This window comes from Podarcis tiliguerta (genome assembly GCF_965153285.1).
Source record: "Podarcis tiliguerta genome assembly, chromosome: 5".
Lineage (NCBI taxonomy): Eukaryota > Metazoa > Chordata > Lepidosauria > Squamata > Lacertidae > Podarcis > Podarcis tiliguerta.
The window spans coordinates 35777430-35805394 of record NC_139538.1 but is presented as its reverse complement, the minus strand read 5'-3'; the positions used below and the strand labels follow the sequence as shown (position 1 = coordinate 35805394).

At 44.7% G+C, this 27965-nt stretch overlaps 1 protein-coding gene and 1 long non-coding RNA gene across 3 annotated transcripts in view; one reads left to right on the top strand and one right to left on the bottom strand.

Moving 5' to 3' along the window:
* Positions 1-27957, bottom strand: LOC310678911. The gene is made up of 3 exons (XR_014512026.1): positions 26850-27957; positions 2270-2350; positions 1-1651 (listed from the first exon to the last, which is right to left on the bottom strand). It is a non-coding gene; the product is annotated as an uncharacterized lncRNA (long non-coding RNA).
* Positions 24517-27965, top strand: part of AMOTL2 (angiomotin like 2) — a 20497-nt gene continuing 17048 nt past the window's right edge. The window contains exon 1 of one of the 2 annotated variants that reach the window (XM_083443239.1): positions 24517-25085. The gene's annotated coding sequence lies outside the window, so the exon portion shown is untranslated. Of the gene's footprint in view, positions 25086-25834; positions 26169-27965 lie in introns of those variants that run through there. The other variant, XM_083443240.1, reaches the window with a different exon arrangement.

Here is a 27965-nt window from a genome sequence, read left to right as displayed (position 1 = left end):
CTTCTTTTTATCCTTTTTTCTTTTCTTTTTCCTTGTTATTTTTTGTTGTCATTATGTTATTATGGTTGTAAGTGTATGTGTAGTAATGTTTGTATGAATGTCTAATCAAATAAAATAAATATTTTTTTTAAAAAAAGAACTATGTCTGCTTGCATCCATGTGATGTTTCCCCTAATCCAAAACTGACCCTAATCTAAAGCTCCTGCAAGATATGATTAATAGTAGTTACCAGAGTCTTCACTGATAGTCCCATATAATGCAGATGCAGTTCAGTTGTACTTGAAAAAATGGTGCAGCATAGATGTTAGAAAGAAAACAAAACCGGAAGTTTGTTGTTCTGGATAGAAGGTTCAGTTTGGACGAGAAAGTCCAGGATTCAAAATCCTGGCTTGACTGAGCTTTGAAGCTTTTAGCCTAGCATGCCTCACAGGGTTGTCATGAGGATAAAGTGATATTAACTCAGGTATCCTTCCTTGACCTCCTTGGAGGAATGGTCAGAAAGAATTTTTGCTATTAGTTCTACTAGTTCTTCCATCTATGAGTCTACAAATGCTTTCCAGACAAGAGTTAGTGGGATAGGGGATAGCTGATTAGCCCTTAGGCTATTATGGTGGGAGCTAGATTTGTGTCATTACAGCTATGAATAGAGTGCAAATGCTTCCAGATGATGACAAGCAAAGACAGCATCCTGGCAGTAAGACATTTGGCTATGGACTTGTCTTCCCTAGGGAGATTATTCAAGTTCCACCAGTGGAATATATAACAAAACTGCAAAAACCAGCAGAACCACAATGCAAGGAGTCATCTTCCACTCCATCTTACTTTGCACTCCCAGATAGAATACTGGACAGTTAAATCACCTAGTCCTGAGACAGAGACCATCTTGGCTGTGAGTCCTGGAAGACCTACAGGCCTTTTCCCACATGGCCTGGGAGTGTGGGGTCCTGATTGACTCTGATGTAGAAATTATTCATTTTGGTTGTGTAGCTTTTAATGTTTTGTTTATTGCATATTATTTCTTTTGTTATGTTGTAATTATGTGGTTTTTTCATGTTGTAAGACTCCTCGAGCGTGATTTGAACTATGAGAATGTGGCATGCAAATAAAATTATGTACGTACGTATGCATCATCTGCAGACACAAAAGGAGTCAAATAGAGGAGTAATTTCTTTTCCCCTCTTTGTGAGACTTCATGCACACACTTCAAAGGAATGTTGCAGGCACTGTCCGTCTTCTCACTGCCCTTGAATTATCAGCCTTCTAACATGACGCTATTTACTGTGGTCACTGATAAAATAAGCTGCAAGAAATACGTGAACAAAAAGGAAAGCCCTGCCATGTTTTGTCTTCTCTCACACAAACCTTCAGAGAAACATCTGCTTTTGTGAGTTCTGGGTAAAGGCTGCAATCAAGTGTCAGAGAAACTACAGAACCTGATTCAGAGGAGATGCTGAATATGCGTCAAACCTGATTCATTTGGCCTGTTATGGTGCTCCTGGAGGGCACAAGGAGAAGGGGACAGCAGAGGACAATATGGCTGGACAGTGTTCTTGAAGCTACCAGCATGAGTTTGACCAAACTGCGGGAGGCAGTGGAAGACAGGAGTGCCTGGCGTGCTCTGGTCCATGGGGTCACAAAGAGCCGGACACGACTAAAGGACGAAACAACAACAAATTGCCAGTGTTACTGTTCCTGCATTTTCCTGTGATTTATTTTGCATTACTTTTATCAGTCTCTACACAGACTGAACCAGAGTTATAAATCAAAATGTTGAGACTGAAGCTTAGACTTGTGCTTACCACATTTTACTGAGCAAAGTGGTGCATACAGCACTATCCTAACCATGTCTATTCTGAGTAAACAGATATAGACTTAGACTGTGCATCAGCTTAAATCCAAATGCTTTGGCTTAAGTAAGTTCTGAACCAGAATGTAAATTTCCTCCAGATGCAGTCATCAGAGTTCTTATATTTTTCTGCTTTTGACTGTTTTCTAGGACATGCCAAAGCTTCTAGGAAGAAAGTTAAATCATGGCATGAGTCTGCTATAAAAATTCCTTCTGAAAGCCCCTTATGATCTCACCGGCTTGTGGTATTTTTTTACACAGGGTAATATCGTATTGATATTTTGGATACGTTTACTAGCCAAATTGTTGCTAAACCACTAAAGATGTTCATTTCAGAGCAGGAGCAGAACATTCTTTCCACCAAAGAAGTTATTTAAGCTGTCCAACAGGACTACAAATTTTGAATGTCTCCTTTTTGCTTACCCAATACTTTTCACAAAGTGATGATTTCATGTAATAAACAAGCCTTCGGATGTGGGGAGGATAAACTATTTGGGTGAAGACCTGTGAAAAGAAAACAAGGTTCAGAAATCAGGGTGAATTTGGTTCTTGAATGTTTTGCTAACCTACTCATCTCATCTCTGTCCTTATGTCTAGCCAGAGTAATGCTGATACGAAGATGACAGGGAAAACTAGTTCAAATAGTTATACTGTGTGTCACAGAAGATGCTAATAAGAGCCAAGCTTTGCAATCCACTTTGGTTTCTGTCCTAATTGATCCCTTAAATGGTTTGACATCTGGTTACTTTAAAAACTGTGGGAGAAATCATTATTTAAAAAGAAAACCCATAAAGGGCAGCAACTGCTTCTACTTCCTTTTAACATTATTGACGCTTAAAGGTAAAGGTAAAGGTACCCCTGCCCGTATGGGCCAGTCGTGTCTGACTCTAGGGTTGTGCACTCATCTCACTTAAGTGGCCGGGAGCCAGCGCTGTCCGCAGACACTTCGGGGTCACGTGGCCAGCGTGACGAAGCTGCTCTGGCAAGCCAGCACCAGCGCAGCACACGGAAACGCTGTTTACCTTTCCGCCAGTAAGCGGTCCCTATTTATCTACTTGCACTTAGGGGTGCTTTTGAACTGCTAGGTGGGCAGGAGCTGGGACCGAAAGACGGGAGCTCACTCTGCCGCGGGGATTCGAACCGCCGACCATACGATCGGCAAGTCCTAGGCACTGAGGTTTTACCCACAGCGTCACCCGCGTCCCATTGACGCTTAGGACCAGCTTTAATTAAACATTTTCTCATGGATTCCAGTCTACACACGCACACACACACACTATTCTTCTTCTAGCTAGGCAGATGGTCAGACAATCAGATGGTTCTGCTTTGAAGGCAAAGAAGTAAATGATGGAACTGAGCCTGCAATGTGGAAGCCATGTTGGAGCTCTGGGCAAAATATGCTCTGGTATCACCACAGCTAGTTGTAAGTGCTAGGAATTCAAAATTCAACACTAGGGCATGGAATAAAAAGCAGAAACCAACTGAATAGATAGAAAGAGTGTATACAATCTACAGCCTGTCCTGCTACACATTCAAGATATAGATATTGACACCAAGTTTTTAAAGGATACATTTTTGAGGTCAAGAGTAGCAGTCTCAAAAAGAAGATGGCCGCCAAGAGGTCAAAAAATGTTTGCCATTACGATAGGGAACCCATGATAGAGGTCAGTTTAAAAATTGTGAAGGGACCTTGTGGTATCACAATGGGGTACCTATGAGAGCAATTAGTAAATAATAATAATAACAACAATAATAATTTTTAATGGATGAAGTTGAGAGGGGGCAACAACAAAAACACCTTTTGGCATCAGAAGCACAGTGGGGATCCCATGAGTTTATCAAACAAATATTTAAACTATTTATTCTTTTACTTTATTTCTACCAATTTGGAAGGTTTGTTGGGCAGTAAAAACATACTGAGGGCCATACGTAGCCTTCAGGTTATGGGTTAGCCACCTCTGCTGTAGATAATGGATTTTGTGGTGTGTTTTGAATGGAAGCATACAGATATGTAGGTTTTCAATATAAGGTGGTACTTATGCATGCCCATTATACAGCTGCACAGCGGTTCAGGTGCTGAGTCAGTACACATCTGCAGTGAAGATGCTTGTATTTGGTAGGCATTTGTGATGGCCTGGGACTTGGGTTCGGACTCGGAACCGGAGGAGTCTTCGTCCACACCGGATCCTCTGCCTCAGGCAGCAGATGAACCGAGTCTGGGGCCTGATTCTGAACAGCCCCAGTCTGCACAGGTTCCTCTGCAACAAGCACCAGCTGAGCGGAGTCAGGGGCCTGAGCCTGCCCTGGCTCCAGATGCGGGGATTACCTCATTGCCCTCTGCTGGGCAATCACGTGCAGCTGCTCCACTACAAGTTGGGTCAGGAGAGGATGAGGCAGCCTCTGGGTCTAGTAACCCACTGACATCTTCCGAGCTGCAGAGACTCAGGTCTGAAAGAAGGAGAGACCTGAGTAACCACAGGAGGAGTGCTCGCCTTTGGGTGAGACAGGGAGGTGAGTCACCAGGGGATCAGGACCGGCCGTTACCCCGTCAGAGATAAAAGGCTGCCGGACCCCGCCCCAGGTTGCGGGAGCAACATTGCTGCTTGCTGGAACCTGCCTGTTACCCTGTGCCTGACCTAGCCTGGTTTCCTGCCTTGGCCCTGTTGGACTGACTCCTCATAGAATCCTTGGATTCAGGACCAGACATGGATGGCATTGCGCGGGTTAACCCCTGGGCCCAGCACAGTATTCTACACTGAGAAGAGAAATTTCTTGTTGTTCAGTCGTTCAGTCATGTCCGACTCTTCGTGACCCCATGGACCAGAGCACACCAGGCACTCCTGTCTTCCACTGCCTCCCGCAGTTTGGTCAGACTCATGTTGGTAGTTTTGAGAACCCTGTCCAACCAATAAATTTCTTACTTGGGACAAATTTGCTTCCATGATGACATTTTTTAGGATGATGGGGTTGTATGCTTGCTTGCTTAGAAAAGCTGAATTGGTAATCTTTTCATTCTGGTACAGAAGAACGTTAGCCTAGCTGCAGGTAAAAGGAAGGAGATCGACGTGACAGATGGTTAAGAGCGTTCATGAATTAAACAGTACGCCAAGAATAGAACAACTGCATTTATGAAACTCTCATTCAGAAAGAAAATGCAAGGCTGGCTTGCAGAGGTGAAGAAGGCATGGCTAGAAGCTAGGAAACTCTCATTCCCCCACAGGTGGTTGCTTTCAGAACCCAAAACGTTCTTTTTATTCAGAGGGAGAAGCAGCAACCATAGTATTCAAGGTCTCTTGTGACCTCAATTGGCTAATTTTCTCAGCCTCTGCATGCCTGGGTGTTGGGAGTGGGGCGAGGGAGGGGACACAAGTTTCCTGCCTGCTGCTGCTGTTGTTCATTATGCCATAATTTTACAGGTTAATACAGATGGCACCCCAAAGGGCACTGAAGCATTTGGAAAGGACAAAGACTAGAATTCACAAGTCAAACCAAGAGTTTACTCTTTCATAGGAATCCTATATGTCAGGCATGGGGGAACCTCTTTCAGACCAAGAGCCACACTCCAGAGAGAAAGCAGCGAGTGGAGCAATGGATATGGCTTTGTATCAGGGCCGGCCCACCCATGTGGTAGGGGAGGCATTTATTGGTTTGGTATATTCTTGGTTTTATTGTGTATTTTGTGTTTTTAATTTGTATATTTTTTTTGCTGTAAACCGCCCTGAGGTATTTGGATGAAGGGTGATATACAAATTTAATAAATGGTCGGGGGGGGAGGTGTTGTGAGGCAGTTGCCTCAGGTGGCAGATTGGGAGACAACGAGAGAGGTGGCAGATCTGAGGAGCATGCCAGTGTAGTGTAGTGGTTAAGAGCGGTAAACCCGTAATCTGGTGAACCGGGTTCGCGTCTCCGCTCCTCCATATGCAGCTGCTGGGTGACCTTGGGCTAGTCACACTTCTTTGAAGTCTCTCAGCCTCACTCACCTCACAGAGTGTTTGTTGTGGGGGAGGAAGGGAAAGGAGAATGTTAGCCGCTTTGAGACTCCTTCAGGTAGTGATAAAGCGGGATAGCAAATCCAAACTCTTCTTCCAACACCACCACTGCTTGCTCCTCCTCGTCCACTGTTGCCACTGCCTACTCCTCTCCAGCTTTCTTTTTTCTCCCGCGACAACTTTAATGGGGGCAACTTTAGCGGCAGTAAGCCATTTTCTGTTTCACCTCAAGCAGCAAAACGTCCTAAGCCAGCTCTGCTTTGTACATTAGGCTACATAGTTACATTTCATCCACTCAAAATTCACTAGGTTACACACAGTTACACACACACACACACACACACACACACGTGCAAAATTTCACTGCCTTAGGAGATGCTTCCCACAAGCAGGATGCAGGAATCATACTGCTGACTCTATATTGCTATTGTTAATTCTGCATGTTTTTCCTCTGTGTTAATGGCAGAAGCATACAGTCAGAATAACAGGATAAGCAGTGTGGTTTTATTAAGCTCTCAGTTTGAAAAGGAGCTAACAGAGAATAGGGGGGAGAGAATAATCTCATGGATGTATATGATTTTGTTGGAATGGCAAACCAAAGATGAAATGGTTAAATCTGCTTTGATTCACTGGGCTAGAGATGTGGGACATAATATCAAGATGGAATCGTGGGGGCAATTGTGGAAATCAAATCTGAAATTCCCAGCGTGTTATCCTCTGAAAGAAAATTTTATGAAAATGATTCATAAATGGCATCTGACACAAAGCAAATGAGCAAAATTGTATAAATCTGAGTCAGGTATCAGTTAGAAATGTAAAGAAGTAGAAGGTACATGGCCTACAACTCCCATGATCCCTAGCTAACAGGACCAGTGGTCAGGGATGATGGGAATTGTAGTCCAAAACATCTGGAGGGCCAAAGGTTGCCTATGCCTGGTCTATAATGAGGTAAAGAAAATATTTAAATATTTAAATATTTAAATGAACTTATTTTTATATGCAACGGTGTCAGCAAAGGTACTATGTGCGCGAAATGGCAAGAGGAGGTGGTACCTACAAAAGAAGAGATGCAATTAAAATTGACGAAATATGCCAAATTGGCAAATGTAGCTATGAAAATTAGAGATCAAGAAGAAGAAGATTTTAAGGAGGATTGGAAGATATTTGGGGAATATCTAAAGCGCTATTGTAAACATGCAAGATTGGAAGTAGGATTTGAATGAAGAACAGCAGTAAAATATGTATCTGAGAATAAGCAGAAAGGATAAAGCATAGAGTAATTATAATATGCAGCAATATTAGAGAATATGGGGAAACCATGGAGGGGTGGAGGGGAAGTCAAATGGTTAACTAATATTAAATAGAAGGTATATAATGTGTATTAAATTTGTAAACCTTTGAATTTCTAAATGATTTTTTGAAAAAGAAATGTACAGTTAGAATATGCAATAAAATGACTGGGAGAGGATGGAACATGTTTAAAAGAGATAATTGGAATGAGAATTAGTTGTTCCTATGAATTTTGGACTTTGTATTTGAGGACTGCTGCCTTTCAAGACGTTTTGGGGCCAGTCTTTCCTATTCACAAGCTTCTGTCTACCTGAATCCTTTGTCTGCAGCTCAAAATACAGAGTAAATCCAAAAAATTCTTTTCTCAGTTTTAAAAATTATTCCCTGCCCAAGAAAAAAACTCTCCTTTCTTCTTGGGGAGCTACAATCTCTCCCAGAGAATTTGGTTTATCTAAGCTCTGTGGGTAGTTTTATTTTATTTTTTGTTTAAGGTGCTGAATGGAAACTTAATGTTCCATATCTAATTAGCAATTTTGCCTGCACCTGCCCCTTCTTTCTTTCTCTCTGCCTCACACTGTCATCCCTCTGACCATCTGCTGTTCCAGAGTCCTTGCAGATGGTAGCAGCTATATGTCTGGGCAGCTCTGTGCCCATGCGTGTCTCGGGGAAAACAATTTAAAGACAAGAGGAGGCTTATTTCAAATTCAGATGTCAGTGCCCTTGAAAACAGCAGGAGGGTCGAGTGCCAGCTACATTCCTCTGTGCCCAGAGGTTTTTTGTTTTGTTTTTTTAATGCCCTGAGAAGTAATCTGAGCAGTTTCTTGGCATCTTTTGTTAGGCTGTAAGCTATTCACAAAATACAGGAGCTTTTGTTTGTCCTAGGGAGTGCTCCACATGGCGATTTTGCCAGTCCTCAGGCATTCAGAAACCAGGAGGCAGCTTTCCAAAATTCAAACCTTGGTCCTGAAAACGTGGTGAAATAGGAATAATGCAAATGGATGGAGCTAGCTTCCAAGTAATGTGTTTGGGTGTTCTCAAATCATTTGGGGGGGGGGTCTGACATGCAGCTCTGGCGACGGCAGTCCAGTAGCAACTTATTTGTTATGCAGAATAAGCCTTTGGGTTATCTCGGAACCACATTTTCTGTATTTGCTCAGATGCTGTTAATTCCAGTACAGTGGTACCTCAGGTTAAGAATTTAATTCGTTCTGGAGGTCCATTCTTAACCTGAAACTGTTCTTAACCTGAAGCACCACTTTAGCTAATGGGGCCTTCCACTGCCGCTACACTGCCGAAGCACGATTTCTGTTCTTATCCTGAAGCAAAATTCTTAACCCGAGGTAATATTTCTGGGTTAGCGGAGTCTGTAACCTGAAGCGTATGTAACCCAAAGTACCACTGTATCTATTGTTTCCAGAAGTATGCAAGAAATAAGGTACTTCTTTCTGTTAAGAGACACTCTGAAGTGGGCATTTTAGAGCTCTGGTTTGTTTGTTTTTTTAATCCTACAGATCACTAAAGAGGGAGCAGATGATCTTGTGCACATGTGCATTGTTTTTGTGCAAGGGAGCCTTTGACAGGTAATCAGAAATGATGTTCTGTCCTTGTAGTCTGTAATGTGCTGTGCTACTTATGTTTTTCCTCTGAAACAGACTAGACTTCTTAACTCTTCATCCTGTACATTAATATTCAATGCCACCCAAACATAGATGCAGAGTTAGACTATATTGTATGACAGTGCTGGTGAGAGTGCCCCCCCATATATCCATTCTTTTGTTCTGGCAGTTCTCCGGAACAGCAACATGAAATTTGGCCCAGTCTGGGCCCCTCTTCATAGACATCAGTAGGAAAATTAACTACAACCTCTAAACTTGGGGTGCTCTCCAAACCTGTGCCAAAATTTTGCAGTGATTTGCAGCACCCCATGAACCGAGCAACTGATACATCAAACTCGGGGTTTGTACTTAATATTGGTTTGGAGAGAATCCTAGATTTGGGGGTTCATAGTTAATATTAAATACGAGCCCTGTGTTTGATGTATCAATTGCTCAGTTTGTTGGGCAGTGAAAAGTGTGGCGTTTTCGCTGCAAAATGTGGCGTTTTCACTGCAAAATGCTGCAAAAAACCCTCCTGCAAAATCTTGGCACCCATTTGGAGCCCAAAGTTTGGGGTTTGTGGTGGCCCACATCTTCTTCTTCTTCTTCTTCTTCTTCTTCTTCTTATTATTATTATTATTATTATTTATACCCCACCCTTCCCGGTTCAAAAACTGGGCTCAGGGTGGTTAACAACAAATTTAAAACACTTAATTGTAAAAGCAGCATAAAATACAGTATAAAAACATGAATAACAATAAAATTCAAAGTTCAGAAATCAATTTAGGGTAAATCCATCCAATAAACATTAGATAATCCCCAGGGCTAGCTGAATTGGTCCTACTTGGGCCAGTGATGAGGCGAGGGGAGAATTAGCTGTGGGGTCTCAGAGTGGGTAATCTTCATTAAAGGGGATGGGGAGGGAAGAGAAGGGAAATAAAAGATCAGGCTGAATTCAAATGAAAGGCCAGGTGGAATAGCTCTGTCTTACAGGCCCGGTGGAAGGAAGTTAAATCCTGAAGGGCCCTAGTCTCGTGGGACAGAGCATTCCACCAGGTCAGAGCCATCACTGAAAACGCCCTGGCCCTGGTGGAGGATAGTCTGAATTCCTTAGGGCGCAAGACCTCTAAACTATGGATATTCATGGACCTTAAGGTCCTCTGCGGGGCATACCAGGAGAGGCGGTCCCGTAAATACATCAGCATGTAAGCAGAGCCCCTTTACAATCCAGCTGAATGCAGGAATGACTGCAGGAATGACTTCTGTGTGTATTGGTGGCAGCGCACCCACCTCCCCATGCATCTTTCAACACATGGAGGGGCCATATGAACCCTGTAGGTGCTGTCTATAGACAAGACTTTTGTCTTGCAACAGGTTCTGTCTGTCGAGGCAGATAACTGCCTGCTTCTACTTCAAATGCAGAAATGCTTCTGGTTACACTGCTAGAAGAGCCACAGCGGCAGCAAGAGACCTGTGCTTTTGGCCTGTGCCAAAATGTGTCATCCAAAGTATGCGCTTAGGTTGCACTTTCAGGCATACTAGGAAGGAGCATGGGGAAGGTTTGCGGGACAATTGTTTTCAAAGTAACAAGAAAAATCTGTAGGTTGATCACAGTTGTTTTGCTGATTCATGTTTTCCTTGCCAAATATTTTAGATGATTCACTTGGTAGATATTTTTACCAAGTTTGAGCACCTGGGGGAACCATATGTGTGTATAGATGTACATAACTGAGGAGTGTTTAAGAAGGTTTCTGTTCATTCAGGTGGTTTTATGTAAGAAAGGACAACAGTAGGATTGAATTTTATTATTTATCATTACTGTTATTTAAAGCCAGCCATTTAGTAGTTAGTCTTAAAAACATATTCCTTTTACTTAGCTTTTAATTATTGTTCTGACTAGAAGGCAGCAACAGCTGAGGCTGCAAGCAATTTGGAAAGCAAATTGTTCCTCCATTTATAAGCAAAAAAAGGTAAAGGTAAAGGTACCCCTGCCCGTACGGGCCAGTCTTCACAGACTCTAGGGTTGTGCGCCCATCTCACTCAAGAGGCCGGGGGCCAGCGCTGTCCGGAGACACTTCCGGGTCACGTGGCCAGCTTGACATCGCTGCTCTGGCGAGCCAGAGCCGCACACGGAAACGCCGTTTACCTTCCCGCTTGTAAGCGGTCCCTATTTATCTACTTGCACCCGAGAGTGCTTTCGAACTGTTAGGTTGGCAGGCGCTGGGACCGAACAATGGGAGCGCACCCCGCCGCGGGGATTCGAACCGCCGACCTTTCGATTGGCAAGCCCTAGGCGCTGAGGCTTTTACCCACAGCGCCACCCGCGTCCCTAAGCAAAAGCTACTCTTTAATTCCCCCCACCTACCTCAAACTCTAATCAGAAATGCTGATTGTTTTTTCTGAAATGAATCAGTATGAAGAGGTTTTTAAAGTAACAAAATCTCACTCAAAGTGGCTAACAGTAATACTCTTGCCAGAAGGCTGAGTTCAGAAGCCAAGAAAAGGCACAGGAGATAACATGAATGAATTGGTGATCTCAGACTTGTGATTTGTCCCACAATCACTTCTTGACGCTTTGGATGATAATGCGTGGCTTCCTAGTGTGAGACCTTTCTTCACCTCCAGTTCTAAAGTCTTGAGAATTGGTCTGACAGAAACCAGAAGCACCATTAAACAACCCAAGCCATCATTTCCTGGTATTTTATCATACTCGCCTACTTGTTATATGTCTACTACACGATTGTTTCCACTTAAGGTGCAGACTCTTAGCACTTTGTAAGCCCTTGGTCTTCCTGCATTTTACCTCACTTGAATTGTGCTCAGGGATCTCTATAGATTTCTTTTCCCATATTGTTAGCAAGACAGTCTAAGAGCCGCTGTCCATTTTCACTGGGCATTTACAAAGCTTCCTCTTAAATGCATTGTCTTCCCCATTTGTATTTATTATTACATTTATACCCTACATTTCCTCCATGGAGTTCAAGGTGGCTCCCCCCTTCTAAATTTTATCCCCACAACAACCCTGTGAGGTAGGTAAGTCTTTTACCCAGTGAGCTTCATGGCTGAGTAGAGATTTGAACCCTTGTCTTCTGGGTCTTAGTCCAATACTCTAACCACTACACTTCCCTGTGTCTGTTGTTTCTTCTAAGGTTCTTATCTCTCTCATTTTGCACTGCAGAAAATTGAACTTTCTTTAAAAAAAGAATGGAGCACCTTGGATTATCTCCTTGGAGATTTTCTTCATTTCTAAGATGAATTGTTACTATGTGTGCACTGATTTATTTTGTGGGTGAGCCTATGTCTGATCATCAGTTGTTGTTGTTGTTGTTAATTAAATTTGTATACCACCCTTCATCCGAAGATCGCAGGGTGGTTCACAACATAAAAATACAAAATAAGGACATAAAATACAAATAACAGAAACAAATAACCGCTCTCCCACAAACACATGTAAAAGGCCATTGGTTGTTTAATCAGCCAAGATAATTAACTATGAACCCCAACAATTTGGATCCTCTCCAAATCTGTGTGAATGTTTCACGGTTGTTATGCAGCAAAAACCCAAAAATCCAACAGTGTCCAAATCACTTCAAACCAGTGCCAAAATGGCAATGGTTTTGCTGTGTTTCGCAGCGGAAACCACACATTTTACAGCACCCCACAAACTGAGTAGTTGATACTCAAAAGGAGGGTCTTAGCTATCACTCCAAAACCCAACATTCACTCCAAATCTGTTCCAAAGTTTGGCAGCAGTTTTGCAGCAAGGCCTGGTTACATAGAAACAGTTTTGTCTGGCACCTAAAAGATACGGAATGAAGGTACCAGACAAGCCTCCCTGGGCAGAGTATTAGGCACATCGACACAGATTCACATTATTTCCCTGCTCTGCAGTCTGTATGCAGAATGCCCCAGGCTCAATTCCCAGTATTTCCAGGTGGGGCTGGGAATGTCCTCTGCCTAAAAACCTGGAGGGTCACTGCCATTCTGTGAACTAGATGGATCAGTCTGGCTCAGTATATGGCAGCTTCCTGTGCTCCTGTGCTTCTAATAGTGCTTTGGTTGTAAAAAGACTGTAGAAAGACTCACCTGCTTAGCCACACAGGTGGCAAAGAGAACAGAGTGAGACGTACACACACACACACACACACACACACACAGAGGCTCTACACCCTCTGAAGCAAAAAAAGTCAATTGCAATGGTCCATGCAGTTTATAGCTGAAGGATATTGTTAAGTACCCCTAAGGCAGATTTGCCAGCTTGCCAGCTACAGGGAAGCACGCAGAGGGCCTTCTCGGTAGTGGCACCCTCCCTGTGGAATGCCTTCCCATCAGATGTCAAAGAGATAAACAACTACCTGACATTTAGAAAATATCTGAAGGCAACCATGTTTAGGGAATTTTTTAATGTGTGACATTTTAATGTATTTTAAATCTTTGTTGGAAGCTGCCCAGAGTGGCTAGGGAAAGCCAGCCAGATAGGTGGGGTACAAATATTAAATTATTATTATTATTATTATTATTATTATTATTATTATTATTACTCTTTGAAACCTATTGGCTACCTCTGCAAGATATGCCATTCTTCTGCAGATATTCCCTCTGCACACAAATACAGCTCAAGGGTGAGTGTGTGTAACGATTTTCATCGTTACAGTGAAGATATAAGGCATTTTAAAAGAACAAAAACAAAAAAACCCTCCAGACACATTGCAGCCCCAATCCTGATTGGGGGCAGGTACAGCAGCTATTTAAAGGTAAAATAAAAGTGCAAGGCCCAGCCCCGCATTTAATGTAATGTTTATATAGTTCAGCAAAATTAAGATCTAGATAAACCCTGCTCTCAGGCTTATACTTTTAGAAACTAGATACTCAAGGGAAAATGAGTGGAGGGAAATGATTAGAGGAAGATTAGTCTGAGAGATGCGTTTTAGATTCAGTCAGGTTCAGGTTGGTTCTACTAGGAAGAAGAAAGCTACCCTGAAAACATCACATGAAAATCAAATAAAATTCATGGGCTGAGGTAGAATCCAGAAACCACTTGCCATGTGAAGGAAATTGCTGTGGTGTCTTAGTGTGACTGTAGTTTACAACAACTTTTGGTGGGGGCTGCATAATTCAAACAGTCTCCAAAACAACCTAGATGAAAATTCACACATTTAAATACTGTAGGTGGTATGGGATATACTGTATGTGAAACATTTAACCTACATCAAATTTTGGACCATTGGTGTACTACATATTTGAACCAGTCTTTGCGTACATATGAATCTGGAAGGTTTTTCTGTTTGGTTTGTTCCTTCTGTTGCTGTAGTACTTTTTAAAAGAAGTATTTTTATAGCATGCTTCAACCATATTCTCATGCTGGCTTACAAAAAGAATAAAAAACTAAAGGACATATTAATTAGGAAGGACTGGTGGGGGGCTTTTAATATGGATTTTTTTTTTACTAAATCCACCAAGAGAAGGGTCAACTTCAAGGACAAATCTGGGAGAAGGTTTTGTGGGTTCCCAAACTCAGGGACGCTTCCCTAAAATCTCCTGTATGGTCCTCTCATCAGACTGGTAGTCCGAGGGATGTTTTTCCCTGTGGGTTTTGGTGTAATAAACCCCAGGGCCAGCTTTTCAGTTTCCAAAGCTCTCCTTACCTACCAACAACCCACCTCTCTGCAGAGAGGGGTCCGAACAGAAGGGTCTGTTGGAAATTAGGGCATAAGGGGTGCGTGAGAGAAAAGCTTTTTCATACCAAAGGGACTGATGTTAGAGCAGGTCTCCTGATGAGAAGGAATGGCTCTCTCCACCCCCCCTGCTGAGATAATGGGATAGTGAGAAGGAATATACAGCAGGGACTCATGGTGTTCAGGGAAGGGCATGAGAGCTAGTCTTTGACCTGAGGTGAGCAAATTGCTGCCTTTTGTCCCCTTGCATTGTATTGGGAACAGAAGAGGAAATAGCTGCATTCCAGACATTACCATGTCAATGTAAACAGCGGAGGGGAGGGGGAGGGGAGGAAGGCAGTGTGTGTGTGACTTTATACAAAGGGATGCCTGTCTCCCTCCCCAGAGCCCCTCCCACGTTATTAAGAAAAATAATTTTGCTTTGACATGAAACGAAGGCTACACTTAAACATAAAAAATGACCTTGATGTTGACATTAAAACTACAGCATCACACGCATCTAGGGACAAAGTTTACTCCTCACCAACCGGGGTCATGCGAAAAACACATTTTCAAAAGTGTGTGACAAAATGTTGTGCTGCTCACAAAGCAGCAAGCAGAATTGTTCTGGGCTGGGAGCAAATAATTCTGCCCACCTGCGCAGGAGGCACGCTGGGAAATGCTGCAGAGAGCCTACAAAGAACAGTGGCTTTAATGCAGACATCGTTTTCTGAACTCGGGGAAACAGGTTTTGGCCTATTCAGAAACAAAACAATAGCATATGAATATATATTTTCAAAGCATATGTAACTGAAAGATCCTGTTGTGTCCAAATCTAGCCCAAAGTGACAAAAAAGTATTAGTAATAATTTCCCATTTCAACTGAAGCATAAGGCCAATAAATGTCAGAAAAAGTGTGTGATTAGAATGCAGATAGAAGCTTCTTTCTATCATACTCCACATTTTCCCACAATTCAACTTGAAACAGCATATATTAGGCTTTCATCCAGGAAATGGCCAGGTGCTCACCTGCTTAGCACTGTCAGGGTTACTGCATCATATGCCTTTAGACCACTGGTGGGGAATCTCCAGCCTGTGAGCCCAGTTAAGCCAAATAGGGGCCCGATCTCAGACCATGAATCCTCAAACCCACAGACACCACACCTGATGTCATACTATAGGCATAGGTAGGAGCATCAGGGTAGCTAAAATAGTACCCCCCCCCCCCGATCAGCCTTTCTCAACCTTGGGTCCCCAGATGTTATTGGACTTACAACCCTCCATCATCTCTAACCACCGGTCCTGCTAGTTAGGGATGATGGGAGTTGTAGTCCAACAACACCTGGGGACCCATGGCTGAGAAAGTCTGCTCCAGATGATGTGGGCTGCAGCTCCCATCATCCCTGACCATTGCCCATCCTGGTTGGGACTGGTGGAAGTTGTAGTTCACAACACCTGGAGGGTACCAAGTTGCTTATCCCAGGCCTACATGAAATCTGCTCTTTTTCTGCTAAATATGTTTAGCAACAACAAATGAGCAAGAATATGAATTAAGATTGCAGAGGCTTGGATCACTCAGTGGTTGATGCTTATCAGCCTATTCCAAAGCCCTTCAACTAAGACTTTTCTGTTGTGTTCCAGAGATAGCATCTGTTTAGTGGCATCTACTATTTCCATACAGAACAATGAAAAGTTGGAAGGTGAATCGGGCTTCTTACTATTCAAAGATAATTGTGCTGAGGCAGGAGTACATAAGGGAACATGCTGTCTCCTATAAATCAGTATTGCACATTGTCTTTGAAACATCTGCAGCTGCCTCTGGGTCTGGAGGGCCAAGTGGACAGAGAGAATTGGAAACTCAGCATCGCTCAAAGGTCAAAAGATGAGTTTTCCACTTTCCACCATCTGCAGTGCACTCTAGTTTCATTTCTATTGTGTCCTGTGCTTTATTTTCAAGGCGGCTTTGACTTGGCTCTAGCTACAGTGATTATGCAAAAACAAAACTAGAACCTGAAACTACCTAATCAGCAAACCGGAAAGTAACCTACAACCCTTTTGATGTATTGGGCTGTGACTTCTGTAGTTTTAGTGGAGCGTTCAAACTTGCTGTAGCCACCTGAGAATGATTCCATGCCAAACTGGAGATATTTCCCACACTCTGCTCCCAGAATTTTTCATTCATTCTAAGCTGGCCTTGTGCAATGGATTTGCTGGATCCATGCAGTGATGTGTGTTTTAAACTCTGTCACAGTGAACCTCTTCAAAGGCCAAGGCCAAGCAAATCAAAGGAAAATGGAGGAAGTGTGGTGACATGAGACCCAACAGGAAGGAAGGGAGATAGCTATTCCTACAAGATGGTGGCTAAAAGGGGTTAGTTCATGGTTGCCCTGATCACCTGTGCAAGAGATCACCTGGAAGCACACTTGGCGTCAAGAGATGTATCATTTATTTGCCCAGACGTATGCAACTTATTTCAAGGGATGCGGGTGGCGCTGTGGGTTAAAGCCTCAGCACCTAGGACTTGCCGATCGAAAGGTCGGCGGTTCGAATCCCCGCAGCAGGGTGCGCTCCCATCGTTTGGTCCCAGCACCTGCCAACCTAGCAGTTCGAAAGCACCCTCGGGTGCAAGTAGATAAATAGGGACCACTTACCAGTGGGAAGGTAAACGGCGTTCTGTGTGCTGCGCTGGCTCGCCAGATGCAGCTTGTCACGCTGGCCACGTGACCCGGAAGTGTCTGCGGACAGCGCTGGCTCCCGGCCTATAGAGTGAGATAAGCGCACAACCCTAGATTCTGGCAACACTGGCCCGTACGGGAAGGGGTACCTTTACCTTTACCTTTACCTTTACCTATGCAACTTATTATATCATCTTTTGATGGAGGATGTGTAACCCACCCCACAGTTTGGTAGTACTTTCTTTGGTTTTTAAGTGCTATTATCCTTTATGATGAATTGTTGTGTGTGTGATGGTTGTTGTTGCTGCTGCTGCTGCTACTACGTTCATCCCACCTTATACCCAGGGAGTTTAAGGTGCCGTGCACATGTCTCCATCTCCGCATTTTATCCCCACAACAACCTCGAGAGGGAGGTTAGGCTGAGAAATAGTAACTAACCAAGGTCACCCAGTGGGCTTTTTTGGCTGAATGGGGATTTGGATCCTGGTCTCCCAGGTCCTAATAGGACTCTGTAACCACTACACCACACTCACTTTCTTTAACTGAATGTTTGTGTTATGCATTGGACTCTAGGATTGACTATGATTAAGAGCAGCTGAGGAACATCTTTAAACAAACAAATAAGATATGAGGGCACAGAATCTCTGCTCCAGTACACTGATGTGTTGGAACTGATTCCATGTGCAAACAACTATTATTCTTTAGTACATTTTTATCCCACTGTTCATGCAAGGAACTCAGGTTGGCATACCTGAATCCCCCTGCTTTATCCTCACAACAAGTCTGTGAAATACGTGAAGCTGAGAGCTAGTGTCTAGCCCAGGCTTCCTCAACCATGGCCCTCCAGATGTTTTGAGACTACAATTCCCAGCATCCCTGACCACTGGTCCTGCTAGCTAGGGATCATGGGAGTTGTAGGCCAAAAACATCTGGAGGGCTGAGGTTGAGGAAGCCTAGTCTAGCCCAAGGTCATCCTACACCACACTGGCTGTAAACGGGTTGGGAGAAGATGCCCCTCCCCCCAGAAGTAGGTGTTGAGTAGTTCCGCCTTCTCTCTGTCACATAATAGCATTTCTCCTCCCACACAGAGAACCTACCACTTGCTTGTTCTTCCACTTACTTCAGACATAGCCAAAGACACCTTTTTAATTATTTTTAACTTCTCTTGCAAGCCTGAGCTCATTCTGAGCTTTAGCCAGCCTTCACCCTGCAACTGTTGACTACTTGTGTATACGCCTCCTTTGTGAGTTCCCCTTTCTTATAGCTCCATTCCTGTTTTTAAAAAGAAATGTCCATAAACATTCATTTTGTTGCAGGTCCCATTTGTTACTTAGCAGTATTACTGAAAATGTATCACTGGAACTATCTTACTAGGGAATAATCTTTCAGTCTCAAAGTTACTGGTAGGAGCAAGAAAATGCATCATTCTGAATATTCATGATGCAGATGTTTGTGACATCATCACAGCAGTATGTGAAATTTAAATATTGACTTCCATCCGTGGAAACACCCTTGGATTACAGCCCATATATTTACACAGCCATCTCTTCCTTTAGCCCATGTCATTTAACTGAAGCGCATGCCACAATAAAAATGATTCCGTAACTGATTACACAAGTTCACGTCACAACAAACCTGTTCATCCTTTTAAAGAGCTCTCTGGTATGTTGAAAGCATTAACCTAACGTGGTTTATGCATGACGAGCAGGTAGCAATCCTAATTTTAAAATGTGCTGTTGACATAATTTCAAAACTGGGGTGGCTAGTACTTGAGGTCCCAAGAGACTGTCAGTCAAAGTTGTTTTATGTTTAAGTGGAACACCAATCTCTTGATCACCTACAAGAATCACCATTACCAAGCCATAAGTGGTTCATGTCCAGTCAGGATTCCCAGGATCTTGCCAGAAGATAGTGCCAATACTTTACATCCATTAAACATGCACATCCTGCCCCATTTCTCTACTAAAGGTAAAGGGACCCCTGACTGTTAAGTGCAGTCACGAACGACTCTGGGGTTGTGGTGCTCATCTCGCTTTGCAGGCCAAGGGAGCCAGCATTTGCCCACTTCCGCAGACAGTTTTTCCAGGTCCTGTGGCCAGCATGACTAAGCCACTTCTGGCGAACCAGAGCAGTGCACGGAAACGCCGTTTACCTTCCCCCCAGAGTGGAACCTATTGGATGCAGTGGCGTAGCGTGGGTTGTCAGCACCCAGGGCAAGGCAAGCAATTTGCGCCCCTAACCCGTGGATTTGCACCCCCTAACCCATGGATTTGCGTCCCTAACCCCAACCCCCAGATGTTGCGCCCGGTGCGGCCGGCCCCCCTGCACCCCCCACGCTACGCCACTGATTGGATGAGAATATTCTGTGTGAAGCACAGAAAATATGTCCTTTTTTTAGTGCCTTTGTACATTATCATCTCCAGGCAATGACATGATAACCCTAATAAACCTGTCATTTAGGTCAGTAGCCCCATATAATGAATGGACCCATCAGAAAATTGAACAGACACATTGGCATTGCACCATTACTGAAGATGAATGTAAAGGGGTCAGCAAACTTTTCCAACAGGGGGCCGGACTATATTTTTGGGGGGAGGGAATGAACAAATTCCTATGCCCCACAAATAACCCAGAGATGCATTTTAAATAAAAGGACACATTCTACTCATTTAAAAACACACTGATTCCTGGACCGTCCGCAGGCCGGATTTAGAAGGCGATTTGGCCGGATCTGGGGCCCCAGGCCTTAGTTTGCCTACCTGTGGATTAATTCCTTCCTTACATTGTAATCCTAAACACATTTACAAGCAATCAAGTTTTGTTAAAATCAGTTAACTTTACTTCCCGATAGGTGTGTTTTTTACTTGATAGTGATCTCCATGGGTTAAATCGGAATACTGAAAACATAGAAAGGTGTTTTCTGTGCCTCCTTCTCAGTTCTGCAAGCTGAAGTCTGAGCATTTCCCCGAAGTTATGTAACACTAAAAATAAAAAAGTTTCCAGTGACTAGGACTAGGCTGCAGATATACTTATTGTATGTTTATATGTCTTTCTTAATTATTTCTTTTCAAAGGGATATTGCCAGCTTCATGCCTTGGGCTCTTCCGCACAATCAGTTCATTGTACCATAAATGCACTTCTGTTCCTCATTTGTCGCACCTACACCTCATGACTTTCCTCATGGTTGTGCTTCTGTTGCCTGCATTTCTGCTGCCAAACACTCAAAGCCACAGTCTTTTCTATTTATCAAAGCAGAGCACTTCCATAAAAAGCCATTATCATAATGCTCACCACATGAAATGTGGGTCCACGACTGCTGTGAGCAATAATCAGATATTTTTTCCAACGTGGCTAGTGATCAGCCACGCAACTTATCATTTGCACCCACAGGGTGCAAGGAAAAAAACAACCAGTGACATATTAGGAAACTTTACTGCTTTGTTTTCTAGGGTTGATCTAATTCCTTAGAGGCTCTGTTCTGCCGGAGATAACATGTAATAAACAAAAGTATCTTCTCTTTTATGCCTGTCCTCCTGTTTCTTCTAAAGCTTCTGCACCTATATTCTAATCCGGTGTTGTCTTCAGCCTTCAGTCTAATCCTCAGTCACAAAATCAAAATCTATTCCATCTCCTTGGCTGTCTGTCCTCGGAGTAAAGCAGGAAATATTTGGAAACTTGCCATCTTGAGGGAAGAGCAGGAAAGGGGAGAGGAATTCCCAAGCCACCCCCTGGAATGTTCCTGCAAGTCAAAGGATATTGTGCCTTTTTGTTATTTGCAAACAGCCATCACCTGTCAAATGGGGGCAGATGGGGGGGAAGAGAAGCTTCATTGTGGGGTGTGCAGTGAGAGGAGCAGATGGCAAAGGCAGGTTCTTTCTTTTTTAATCAGCCTTCTTTGGCATTAAAGACAACAGATCCTCTCACAGCTTTGATTAAATAAGATTTATTTCCACAGGCAGCTGGCAGGCAGAATGCTTATCCCCAGTCAATAAATACCCCTCCTCTAACAACAAGCTGCCTGCGCTCGCCTCATGCAGACACACAAATACATGAACAGAATTTCCAAGAATGAACTCCCTGAATCCACAACCAAATTGCCCAGAAAACTTAGACTAAGGACTCTTCCCCATATAGTACACATAATAAGCCCTTGTACTTTTTCTTCTTTGTTGGGAGATTAAACAGAAAAGGGGCTAGGTCCCCTTCTGAAAGATGCAGAGACCTCTCCCCTTCTTAGCATGCAATCTTCAGGACAAACACAGAGGACTGTAGTGCTTTTGTTTTTGTATTTATGAAATCACACTTCTTATGGTAGCTGTCTTGAGCATCCCATTACTGGATGGAAAGGCAGAGGGAAAAATATTTCAAAAATAATAATAATAAGCACTTATTATTAAGCAGGCTCAATTCTGGCATGGTTCTGTGACTTGTTGCCTGGAATTTTGGTCCCACGACCCTCAGTGTCCTTGAGGCTGGCAGTAGCTACCCAGCAGAGAGGGCAAAGCATTCTGTGCCCCCTACACTCTCAAGTCAGCCTGAAGGTTTAAGACACCTTGCAACGTTTCACAGCTTTGCAAACTGCTTTGGCTGAAAAGCAACGTACATTTTAAAAATTAAAATAAATGCTTTGGGAGATTTATGCCCTGGTATGAAGAGAGAAAAAACTATTCTGGGACTGTACCCCAGGAATCCAGCAAGAAGCATCCAAAAAAAAAATTCCAAGCAGACCAGTTAGATTTCTTCCTGCACTGTGAGAGCAGTGAACAATGGCTAATATAATGGGGTAGTTTCATGGGAAGACAAAAAAGGAGTGTGCCTTTGGGGGGGGGTAAAGTCAAACTGTTGAAAGGTTGCAGTACCTGCTGAGACCAATACAAGAGAGACATGTTTTATTGCTGATGGGGCACATGAAGGCATCTGGTTGTGCTGCTACAGATGCACCATGGCCAGTAGCCGACTTTGGGCTTTAAAATTTCAGTAGCACCTTGTGCGCTGCCAAACTTCATCACCTTCCCCCCTGCTGCTTCTTGCCTTCCATTGTTCATCATTGTTGCAGTGCCCTTTGTGGTGCCCTCTCAGCTTAGTGTCCAGAATGGCTAAACCAGTCATACTCCCCTAAATCCACCTCTGCCATCGTGTTTCTTCTCTCTGTGTTCCTTCCGGCAGTCATTCCTCCTCTGGTCACTGTTGTGGATACGTGACCAGTCTGATTGTCCCCAGGCACTGTGGTTGTCTACAAGGGATTCCTACACAGCAGGGTTAATGTTGCCAGCATTCATGCTACTTTTGTGGACATCTTTGTAGCACAGACGGGTGGCGCTGTGGATAAAACCTCAGCGCCTAGGGCTTGCCGATCGCATGGTCGGCGGTTCGAATCCCGGCGGTGGGGTGAGCTCCCGTCTTTCGGTCCCAGCTCCTGCCCACCTAGCAGTTCGAAAGCACCCCTAAGTGCAAGTAGATAAATAGGTACCACTTTATAGCGGGAAGGTAAACGGCGTTTCCGTGTGCTGCGCTGGTGCCGGCTCACCAGAGCAGCTTTGTCACGCTGGCCACGTGACCCGGAAGTGTCTCCGGACAGCGCTGGCCCCCGGCCTCTTAAGTGAGATAGGCGCACAACCCTAGAGTCGGACACGACTGGCCCGTATGGGCAGGGGTACCTTTACCTTTTACCTTGTAACACAGACATGGTGCCTGAAGCCAGACCTGTTTGCCAACCTTGAGTCTCCAGCTGTTTTTGGACCACAACTCCCATCCTCCCTAGCTAGCAAGACCAGTGGTCAGGGATAATGGGAAGTGTAGTCTGAAGACAGCTGGAGACCAAAAACAGCAAGATGGTCCCACCATCTTCCATTCTGTGGAAATGACCCAGCCAGCATAGACATATTTGAGACAGGTGTGTGAAAATGCTGGGAATATGAGCTTGGGAGAGCACATCTGTCCTGCCAAGTGATGCTCAAAATCTTCCTGATGCAGTGCATATGGAAGGCATTGAAATGTTGCTCCTGGCAGGTGTAAGTTGCCCATGATTCACTACCATAAACAAGCCTGGTAGACCTTCATCTTGGTATTGGACATTAGCATCATGTTCTCTCTTTTGGAGAAGCAAGCCAATGCCGTAGCTGCCTTGCAAATACACTTGTCCAGCTCAGCGTCAATGGAGAGGCTGCTGGTTATGGAGGAATCCAGGTGGACAAATTAATCTGCCATCTCATGCATGTGGTGGTAGACTCAGCTCTACACGCTTTGTTTTAATTATACCAAAATCAGAGGCAAATATTAATGCAAGGGCAAGTGTGGCAAAGCTGGTTACACACATCCCCCTCTGCTGGCTCCGTTGTTCCTTTACAACCTTCTTTATCCACTTACTAGAGTCGCCCTTAGAGATGCCATTACTGTTGGGGTACATCCAGATAAAGGTATTTTCAAGGGTCAGATATGCTGATTCAGGATGCCTGACAATGTACACAAGCCACAGGGGAAACAGGGCCAATCCTTGCTAGCCTAAGCAGCACACTAGAGATTCAGCACAGTCTAAAAGTTGCAGTCACAAAGCCCTACATTGGTGGGTACTTTTTTGCATGGAGTATCTTCCCTCTCTGCTAAGTCTGGAATTGGATGTTTTCAGCAGCTGGTGGATTGCTGAATGGGGCACAACTGTAGTAAGCCTGAGGCCTTGCCATCAGATCTTGAGGCCTGCCCGGAAAAGTAAGCAGCCTTGCCAAAGGACAGGGAAACATCAGGAACCCCAAAATTTGGGATCCTCTCCAAAACAGCTGGAAGAGGAGTGGTGAGTGTAGAAAGTTGAGGAAGAACTGTAAGTGGAAGGAGTCACATTTGCTATCTTTTTGCGTTTGTGCAACTCCACCTCTTTCAGCCCCCTAAGCTGGAGAACTGGGTGTGTGAAGAGCAGTTTATTGATTGAATAGGACACAGCTGTGGGCAGCCTGACAAATCTCATAAAAGCAAACTCTACCCTCAGCCAGTTCAGGGGACCAGTTCAGCTTTGTACATGCAATAGTTGGTGAGTTTGTGGTCTGGTAAGAGGCTGAGTGGTGTGGTCAGTGAGAAGCGGTTACTATCAGTACTCAATTACAGTACTGATACTTTATTGGCCGTTTGTGTTGAAGGTTTCATTGCATATTTTTGTAATTGGTGCCTTTTTAAAAACTTGCTGCCTATTGCTTAAAATATATTTCCTCTATTAAACTGTACAGTAATGGTCTTAAATAAACTGGCTGCGGGGGAACTCCGCTGTCTGGAAGATGTATTAGAAACGGCCAGGAGCAACTAATTTATTTTTGGAGACTCCTCACAAAACAAGCTCCCCCTGCCCCTCTTTTTTTTGAAGAAAACGTAGCTGAGTTGGGGGTGGGGGCGGAGAGAGGCTTAAGCAATGGGAGGCACTGGGGAAGTTAGGCGAGTTCTACGCTCTGGAGTTCGACCTAATATCTGCGTGCCCCTCAGCCAATTTAGAATAGATAGCAAATGAACATTTCCAGCGCATTCGTGGCCTCCTTCCTTCGCACAGCGAGGCGTCAGGCTATTATTCCGCGGCGCGCGCCGACTGGGCCGCACGGCTAGTGGGGACGCAGCGTCGCGCCCCCTCCCGGGCTCCGGGGTTAATCGCAACCGCGGGAGCGAACAGGCTGCCGAGCCGCCTCGACAAGCCTCTCTTTGCAGCGAGCAGCTTTTGATCGCGGAGTGGGGGGAGGCGGACCTGGCGCTCTCGCATTCCTGGCATAGCAGCAGCAGCCTCTTCGCGCGGCCCAGCCTCCCCGGCTCTCATTACAGCTGGCGGAGGCAGGCTGTGCGCTCAGTTTGCCTTCCTTCCAGCAGGGGCGGACGCAGGCAGGCGCTGCGCGGGGCTTTACATGCACCCCCTCGGCTCACTCAGGCGCTGAAGCCAGGAGGAGCGCGCAAGCCGCGGAGCCGGACATTTGCTGGGGTTGAGCCCTCGCTTCCTGCCCGGCGCTAAGAGCGGGTCCGAACCGAGCCCGCAGTTTAGCACGAAGCCATTGTGGGGCTGCGATGGTCCGGTAAGTTCCGCGCCACGCGGGAGCGACTGCAAGCAAGGGGAGCGCGCGCGCGAGAGAGAGAGACATTGAGAATGGCTGTGTGACATATGTCCTTCGGCATAGCTGGAGACCGCCAAGCAGCGGCCAACTTTCCCTGCATTTGGAGTCGGCTCTCACCGTGGCGACTGTCTGGTGACACACTGGTGGGAGATCAAACCATCCCAAACCCGAACTCTTGCTATAAAACGAGAGGGCGGGGGGAGACCTCCAAAGTGATTGCCCTGTCTGCTTTGCCTTGGACCAATTTTCTGGCTGTCCCTCCTAAATTTTGATCTGGAGGCGCGTCTCCCTTCAGCTCCTTGCCTCCTTCTGTTGTTCTCTCCCCCCACCAAAAAAGAGAGAGAAAAATATCCCCCACTTTTCCTAGGCTGACTTCATTCTCGGTTCGTGTTCTTGCATATAGCATCGCCTTGCCCGAATCTCTATCTCTCTCGTGCGCGGGCAGGTAACTTTTCCAGACGTGGGTAGGTGGGACAAGGGTGCTGCTGCTTAGGGCTGGGGGGCGCGCGTGGGCTGGGCGGGCAGGTGCTGCTAGGGGCATCCCTCTCGCGCGCGGCCGCCTTGGCTTTGTCTGGCCTGCCGCTGGCCGCTGCTTCCCGGAGCCCGGAGCTCTCACTCTCACTTCGCAGGAATGTTAATTGCAATCCAAACCCCGATGATGTCAGGGCAGAACTATTTGGAAAACAAAGAGCGGGCAGCGAGGCAGGGGAAACTCGAAATACTGCGCAGATGGCAATCTGCTGAGTGCGCTTCGGGCGATCGCTCTCCATTACATGCATTTGGGCTGGAAGGACGGCGACGGGTGGGGGCGCGGCGGGATCCTGGCCTTGGCTGCCGCTGCTTAGGGAGACTTTTTGCATTTTTTCCACGGGAGCGGAGCGTAGAATTTGTCGCAGATAGTTAAGATAAGGAAGCACTCAAAGAGGCTGGTGGCACTTAAAGACGAGCAGCCTAGCAAAGCAGTGCCGGGGAAGCGTGCATAGGATTGCAGCCTGAGGCTAAAAGCTGTGCGCCCATTCCTAGGACTAAGCTCCATTGAGCTCGGTGAGTCTTAACTTCCGATGGACATGCCTGGATTGCTCCATCGTTTATTGTTCACCTTTTAAGGTGAACTCTCCTTAAAAAGAAATAAGCTAACATTTGCTGCAAAAAAAGAAAAGTACTTCTGGCATGCTTGACCCTTTCTGGAATTTAGCATCAAGATAATGGTGTATCAGACTTTATACACTGCAAAGTGCAGTAGAAATATTTATTCCCATCGTTAAGCCCCCTTGCCTGGAAAATAGTTATGGAGCTCATAAAATGAGTGCAATTAAAAACCATGAAGCAGCTTGTCCTATTCAATGTGCTATAGAAATACCCAATAATGTCTGGTTGTTAAAATTTTGCAATTCAGTTAATCTGCAAAAATTACTTGTTAATACCCCCCTTTTTTCTCCATTTGGTTATTAACTTGGGATAGGGTTCACCTATGCAATTAATCTCAACTCTTTACAGTACAAGGACTTAATATAGCATTGCAGAATGGCATTACAGGATTGAAGGGTGGGTGAACAGAATTAGCCATCTCCTGTTTTCCCTCTCCCCACTTCCCTTACAGGACCTTGTTTCCCAAATAGCTTACTAAGGTAAACTAGAGCATGCTTTCATTGGAATTGGCTTTGCCCTTTCTGTGACCCTGGTAGTTGAGCCATCGGCACCATGCAGTTTTAAAATATTGCTTACGCTAATGCCTTTGGTCATGTGCAGAGTGCCTTTCCTTGGCCGGAGTCAGTCTCTGTGCATCAGAAGGTAAGTTAGAGGACATGGGTTGGTTTCCAGCTGTGGAGCCGCCCTGTAGCAACTGCAACTACTGGCTGCTCTGCAGCACGGACAATACCTTGTTTGTGAAGTTTCTGTTCTCATTTAAAGGAAACAAATGTTTAACTGGAATTTACCCAGAGACCATTTTCATGCTCTGATTTTCATTCTGGCGTTGAGTAAAATATTTGTGTGTCGGTTGAGTGACTTGTGACTCCTCACCGATGAAAGATTTTCTGCGGCCAATTTAGTAGATGGTCCCTTTTGAGGATATTGCTAATGATAGGATGATTGTTAAACAGGTAACAGACTTGCTTAAATAGGAATGAGCCTTCTGGGAATACCTTATACATGATACTTGACCTTCTTTGCCATTCTGAAATATGACCTTGAGAACTGTTATAGAACCAATGCAGCCTGCAACTTCTAGATTACTATTGTAGCTTGTTGGCTGATGCTTACTGAGTCAATCATGCTTCTTTGGTCACGGCCTGCTTAACAAGGTTGTTGTTAGGAAAAACTAGATTTGAAAAGAGCACATCACTTTGCTCATTCCCCACAGTTTAGCTGTGGTACTCTGCATCCTTACTTGGGAGAAAGTCCCATTGAAACCAGACTTTCTTCTGAATGGAGATGCACAGGATCTTCAATAGATTGCTATCCTACAAAGGAGTTCAGGGCTACAAGCCCAAGAACAGATGGAAGAAAGCCCTATTTGAGACACATTTATTTATGGCATTTACCCCAAGAATTCTGAAAGACACACAACAGATATAAATGAGCAATTAAAACAAACACAACTAGTTAATGTTTATCACGCTGGCATCCCACCTTTTCTCCAAGAAACATGTAAAGATATGTGATTTCATCCTCACAACAACCCTGTTACCTTAGGTGGCCTTCATGAGGGGCATGTGACCTTTTTAAAAACCAGGTCCTAGTCCCTTAAAGCTCAAGATGGAAAACTGGAAGGATTTCTTCCTGCAGACTCAACCGAGCAGTGCTTTCTATCCCTACTGACTCTTGTTCTCTTCATTTTTA